The sequence below is a fragment of the Microtus ochrogaster genome, linkage group LG8 (genome assembly GCF_000317375.1).
Source record: "Microtus ochrogaster isolate Prairie Vole_2 linkage group LG8, MicOch1.0, whole genome shotgun sequence".
In the NCBI taxonomy this organism is placed as follows: Eukaryota; Metazoa; Chordata; class Mammalia; order Rodentia; family Cricetidae; genus Microtus; species Microtus ochrogaster.
Window position 1 is genome coordinate 332,038 of NC_022033.1, and position 7,185 is coordinate 339,222.

A 7,185-nucleotide genomic window follows, 5' to 3' on the forward strand; every position below is an offset into this window, starting at 1 on the left:
GCCTCTGCCTCCCGAGTGCTGGAATTAAAGGCGTGTGCCACCATCGCCTGGCTGTTATTTCTTTTTTAAAGACCCCCATCTTTATTTTTTTTAAATATTTATTTATTTATTTGGCACATCACAGCCCAGTGGTTTTTGCCATGTAATAAATCAATAGTGTTTCACATGAACACTTCCACCTATCGCCAGAACACTGGTTAAAAATCATCAACATCAGCCAGGTAGTGATGGTTCCAGGAGAGGCTCCAAAGCTACACAGAAAAACCCTGTCTCGAAAAAACCAAACAAACAATCATCTACATCCATGTTTCCTGAACTGCCATTCTTGAGATTCCAAATAAAATAGTCCTTCTTACTTTTGCAGTGTTTGGGTTTAAACTAAATAACAAAGAAGAAAGAAAAAAAAATCAAGAAATTTAAAGAGCCAAAAGTTGACTTTTTCTTTAATATTTGTGTGTGTGTGCCCACATTCATGAGAATCTGGATTCTTGATCCCCGGTTCCTGAAGCCAGTCTGAACAGGTAGAAGACCAACTTGTGATTTACTTACTCTCAGGCTTATGCAATGAAGTTCTGAAGCTTTCATAAAAACTCAGATTAGAGAGAGACTGCACACTAGATAGAATATGAGATGGCTCTCAGGGAGGTGAATAAGGGAATACTCAGGAGACACAAGTATCTTGCTTGGAACCAATCAGAAGTTCACCCTATGCACTAAAGTATTTTTAATTGGGGCTGGAGAGATGGCTCAGAGGTTAAGAGCAGTGCCTGCTCTTCCAAAGGTCCTGAGTTCAATTCCCAGCAACCACATGGTGGCTCACAACCATCTGTAATGAGGTCTAGTGCCCTCTTCTGGCCCGCAGGCATACACACACAGACAGAACATTGTATACATAATAAGAAAAAAATAAATAAAAAATAAAATATTTTTAATTATGTATGTGTGCATCTATGTATAGATAAGTGCCCCGAGAACAGGTAGGTTCTGTGGACACTAGAGGCAGTGGATCCCTTAAAGCTGGAGGAACAGATGGTTGTTAGCCACCCAGCATGGCTGCTGGGAACTCAATTTCAACAAATGAGCCTTTTCTCCATCCTGGGAATCTTTCAAAGGCATTAGGAGGAAAAGAATCTCAAGAGCACGCGAAAGAGTCATAGATACACCCGCTCCCACTGTTAGGAACATCACAAAAGAGTCATAGATACATCCGCTCCACTGTTAGGAACAGCCCAAAACTACCAAGCTAGCAGCCATAACACACACACAGGACCTGGTGCGGACCCATGCAGGCCTGTGCTTGCCATTTCAGACTCTGGGAACCCATTTGAGCCCTGTTTAGTTGATTCAGGGGGCCAAGCTCTCCTGGTGTTCTCCATTCCCTTTGACTCCTACCCTGACTAACTTCCTGCCAAGAAATCAGAAAGGCGAATAAATGGAAAAACCAAATTGACTAAAATTGGCAAAGGGTGAGAAAAAAATACCTAAAGAGCTTTATGTGTTAATAAAATTTAATTTGTAATAAAAACCTTGTCAAAGGAATGAAATTATGTTATCCTAACAGCTGAGTAATAACTCTATCAGGTAAATGCACCACATTTTCTTTACCCATTCTTCACTTGAGGGACATTTAGGTTGTTTCCACTTTGTCTATTATGAAAAAAGCTATGAACATAGCTGAGCCAGTGTCCTTGAGGTGCACGTCCAGTAGTGAGATAGCTGGATCAAGGTAGATCAAGTCCCAATTTTCTGAGAAACATACAGATTTCTATCATGGCTGTACAAATCTGCACTTCTACCAGCAATGAAGGAATGTTCCCCTTGCTCCATATCCAACAGCATGAAGTGTCACTTGTGTTTCTGATCTTGGCCATTCTGACAGATGTAAGATAGAGTCTCAGAATCACTGATTTGAATTCCCCCATGGCTAAGGATGTTTAACATTTCCTTAAGTGACTTTCGGCCATTTGAGATTCTTCTATTGAGAATTCTCTGTTTAGATCTATACCCCATATTTTAAATAGGATTATTTGGTATTTTGATGTCTAATTTCTTGAGTTCTTTATATCTTTTAGATACCAGCCCTCCATCAAATGTAGGGTTGGTGAAAATCTTTTTTCATTCTGTAGGCTGCCATTTTGTCTTTTTGATAGTGCCCTTTGCCATAAAGAAGCTTTTTAGTTTCATGAGGTCCCATTTTGTAATGGGAGACTGTTTTGCTTCCCGGCTTCCCAGGCCCAAATAATCACACAAAAACTATTACTTACAACGCTATTTGGACAATGGCTCAGACATGTTTCTAGTTAGCATTCACAACTTAATTAATTCATTTCTATTAATCTATGTATCAGCACAAGGTTGTGGCCTACTGGTAAGGTTCCAGTGTCTTTCTCCTTCAGCAACTACGTGGCATTTCTCTGACTCCACCTTCTTTCTCCCTGCATTCAGTTTTCCCACCTACCTCTATTCTATTCTTCCATAGACCAAAGCAGCTTCTTTGTTAACCAATGGTAATAAAAACATATTCACATCATTCACAGAGGAATCCCACATCACCATTTATTTTTTTAATATTTATTTATTATGTATACAATATTCTGTCTGTGTATGTGCCTGCAGGCCAGAAGAGGGCACCAGACCCCATTACAGATGGTTGTGAGCCACCATGTGGTTGCTGGGAATTGAACTCAGGACCTTTGGAAGAGCAGGCAATGCTCTTAACCACTGAGCCATCTCTCCAGCCCCCCCCACATCACCATTTATTAATTGCTGTATAGCGTGGTCTTCTTGTGGGTCTCCTAACCGTAGAAGCAGAGTCTCTGACTCTGTTGCCTGCTTCTGGGACCCTTTCCTCCTACTGGAGGAGAAAGAGTGGATGGGTGATGGCAAGGGGGAGGTGGAGGAAGAGGGAGCAGAGGAAAGGAGGGAGAGGAAGAACTGTCGGGATATAAAAACAAACAACAAAATGATGAAATTGTAATTTAAATATTTTAATTAGCTTTACTTTCAATTCTAAAACTGAGCAACACTGTAAACTAAAAGTTGTAAAGATGGTGTAGTCCAAGCTAGCTTTGTGCTCAAACTCCTGCTTTAGCCTTTAAAGTATTGGGATTACAGGCATATGCCAACTTGCCTATAAAACAATAGTTTTATAACAAAGGACTCAAAAGAAGCAGAAACAAAGGGATATGAGCATAGAAAAATTAATCACTAGTAGATATCAGATTATTAAAATCACTTCTATAATAAAGACTGTATAGTCCAAGACTGGGAACCCTTCTTCGATATCCCTTACCTCCCACTGTCCTCCACTCCTTCTCCCTTGATGCTCTGCATTTCTGAATCAAAGATGCTTAGCATATATAAAGTGCCTTGGTTTAGCTCTGAGCCAAGCCAAAGCAACCAGTCTTAGTGGGGATAATTAAAAATAGAACCAGGAGGTTAAGAGTACTGGCTGCTCTTCCAGAGGTCCTGAGTTCAATTCCCAGCAACCACATGGTGGCTCACAACCATCTGTACTGAGATCTGGTGCCCTGCTCTGGCGTGCGGGCATACATCGAGGCAGAATGTTGTATACATAATAAATAAATATTAAAAAAATAGAACCAGGAAAAATAGCAATACACACCCACTAGAAAGGCTTAGCCAGTTTATTCACTGTGAAGTGAGAACTGTGTCAGTTAGCACCATGAGAACATCACAGACACATCAAACTCAAGTCTTTAGACCTGTTGTGCCATATAACTCTCTACCTACTAAGCCATCTCGCTGGACCTATGTAGGAATACTATAAGACAAAAATAAAAATATAGTCTAAAAATATATGAGCCAGTAACAGTCAATTACTGCTATTATCAAGTATTATATACTGTATACAATCTCATGTGTTCCATTTTCTTGTGAGAGATGTGCAGTAAGTTTATTTACACCAGCATCACCACACATTCAAGAAATGTGTTGCACTGTGATGCTTCAATGGCACAAATTCTAAGTATAATATTTTACAGGACCAGCTAAACAGGTAGGATGTTTGCCCAATGCAAGCAGTATGAATTTCTTTACATGTTGTTGGAAAAGTAAAATGTACAACCATTTTAGAACATAGATTGGCGGTATCTTAAAAAATTAAACATGAGGGCTTGCAAGATGGCTCAGTGGTTAAGAACACTGGTTGTTCTTCCAAAGGATCCGAGTTCAATTTCCAGCACCCACATGCAGCAGCTCAAACTGTCTGTATCTCCAGTTCCAGGGGATGATACCGCCACAGCAACACATAAAGCTAAGTAAAATATTAAAAAAAAATTGAACATGTGCCAGACATGGTAGTGCATACCCTTAATCCCAGCACTTGGGAGGCAGAGGCAGGTAGATCTGTGAGTTTGCAGCCAGCCTGGTGTGCAGAGCAAGTTCCAGGACAGTTGGAGCTATACAGAGAAACCGTGTCTCAAACCATGTCCCCCAAAAGTTAAGCATGTACTTTCCATGATTCAGCAATTCTACTGCTACAAACACCGATCCCCAAGCACACTTAATATTTAAACCTTGGAAATATTTCAAGCAGATAAACAAAATGAGTTTATATCTATAAAAAATGACTACTAATGCAATATGATCAATTTTAAACTACTGTTATTTCAGGCACAATATGGCTGACACTTCCGGGTTCCAGGGCCAAGTGTGTGTGGACAAGCCCTCAGGCATGGCCCACAGGCGGCATGGTTGTCATCTATGTATGACGCAGCTGCAGCCACAGCATCCCCTGTAGGCATGTGCTAGGCGCCATCTTTCAGCCCCCCCCCACCTCACCAGGCCTGTAACCTCCCCCTTAATAAACTCTCTGCGGGTTTGTTGTGCTACCCACGTTTTCTCTAACTCACGCCAAGTAATTTCAACTGTGACAGAAGACACTTTACTCCCTTGAGGCTAAGAAGCAGGAAGAGGGATAACAGCAAAGGAAAGTAAACAGAGACCAACTACACACCCACCACAGTTACAGCAAGAAGACCACAGGTTTGAGGTCAACAGGGACAATGCCACAAGACCTCATTTCAAAATAAAAGTTAAGCCAAGAGTGGTGGCACATATCTTTAATCCTAACACTCAGCAGGCAGATCTCTGTGAGTTCAAGATCAGCCTGTTCTACAGAGTGAGTTCCAGGACAACAACAGCTATGTAGAGAAACCCTACTTAAATTAAAAAAAAAAAAAAATGAAAAAGAAAATGACAAGTAAACAGGTATTTTATTTATTTGGTCTTTCAAGACAGGGTTTCTCTGTGCAGCCATTTAGGTCCTGGAACAAACTCTGTAGACCAGTGTTGGGCCTCATAAGGCCTGGGCGTGAGGCTCAGTATAACTTCCTGATCCCAGAGTTTGGAGACCTGTCTTTGGCCATGACTTCCATATGAGTGACTCAGCAAAGTACGACCTAAACCTGCCTCTGCCCAGCCACTGCTAATGTGGCAAAATATCATTGGCCCTTATTCCTTACTCTGCCTCAACCCATCCCAAGATTCCCACCCCCTATCTCAGCCCTATTTAAATTCCGGCTGGATGCAATTAAATGATGTATCCTTCCGCTCAGCCCCAGGGAAAGTATGGCAGGTCCGGCTCTGCTCCCCCACCCTTCTGCCAGAGAACCCAGCCTGAGTTCTGGTATTAAATAAATACAATTTAAAGCAGGCGGAGGAATGACGCATTGGTTGAGTTCCCTCTGTCCTTGTTGGGCAGGTCACAACTGCCCAACTCCTGCTGGCCTCTCAGGACACCTGCATACACATGGCATATACTTACACAGAGTTATACAAAAAGTAAAATATAAAAAAAAAATGAGAGAAACCATTTCAATGGAAGGATCTTGGTTTCTGTATGATAATATGCTAGATAGTTTGAAAATGGAACGACTGGCTGGGCGGTGGTGGCGCACACCTTTAATCCCAGCACTTGAGAGGCAGAGGAAGGCGGATCTCTGTGAGTTTAAGACCAGCCTAATTCCAGGACTGGCTCCAAAGCTACAGAGAAACCCTGTGGGGGGAGGGGGGGCGCGCGGGAGAAAATGGACCGACTGAGAGGGTATCTAATTTAGATTGGATTGATATGATATCAATTATAAACACTATCAACTTTATCATCTTTGTCTCATCATTAAGAAAGCTGGTTAATCTGAGTGCTAAGAAACAGGCCTTAGAAAAACCTAACAAAACACATCACAGAGATATTCAAATCCAGATAGAGAAATTTAATGGAGAGCCAATTTCAGCATTGCATTATAAGAACAGAGAGGAACAGCCTAAGGTTTTCAGATAACCAACCTTAAAATATCCAGTAACGTTTCAGGAATCGTCAAATGGCATATGCTGTTACAGCTAACTGGACTATTGTGCCAATGTTAGATTTAAAGAGATTCAAGGAAGAATAGTCTCATATGGCATGCATTCACCTTTTGTGAAGCAAATTCTAAACTTGGGGTCAGTTTGTAATAGAATTATCCCTAACGACTACATAGAACTGGTGAACAGTGTTTGAGTACCCAGTTCAGAGAAGAGGCTAATATTATTGAAGAACAAAGTAAAGCTACAGGTGGGGAAACTTCCCAAGATCAAATCCTTGGAGGAGAATATGCTACTATAAGGAGGTGAGCTGTATGTGATGACAACACCCTGGATTTATGCCACACAGCAGCTTGGAATGCTTGGGACAGAATTGGAGAAATAGGAAAGAGAATCAAGTCATTCACTAATGAATTTATACCAGAAGATACAGTGACTTCATTATTTATCCAGTTACAACATATTATCAGAAATAGGCATCATCCCATATATATATATAACACATATCTGATCCCATATGGGAAACTGATCAATTATTGACTGGAAATGTGCTCAAGACCTCAGGATTTCATGCCAATAGCAAAGGTTTAAAGAAAAGACTTTACTATCATGTGGCAACAAGCCAAGGACATTATAAGGAAATGTCCTACTTGTTCTTTATACAGCCAAACACCACCACCTACAGTAAGTAACCCAAAGGGTACTCAAAGAAATGAAAACTGGCAGATGGATGCGTTCTATTTTGTAGAATTTGGGAAACTAAAATATGTAACCACAGCCGGGCGGTGGTGGCGCATGCCTTTAATCCCAGCACTCGGGAGGCAGAGGCAGGCGGATCTCTGTGAGTTTGAGACCAGCCTG

General features: G+C 41.3%; 1 protein-coding gene across 3 annotated transcripts in view; it reads right to left on the bottom strand.

Annotated features, from left to right (window-relative positions):
- The window catches only part of Dnajc5 (DnaJ heat shock protein family (Hsp40) member C5), a 30,395-nt gene that overhangs the window by 4,392 nt on the left and 18,818 nt on the right, over positions 1-7,185 (bottom strand). The window lies entirely within an intron of this gene.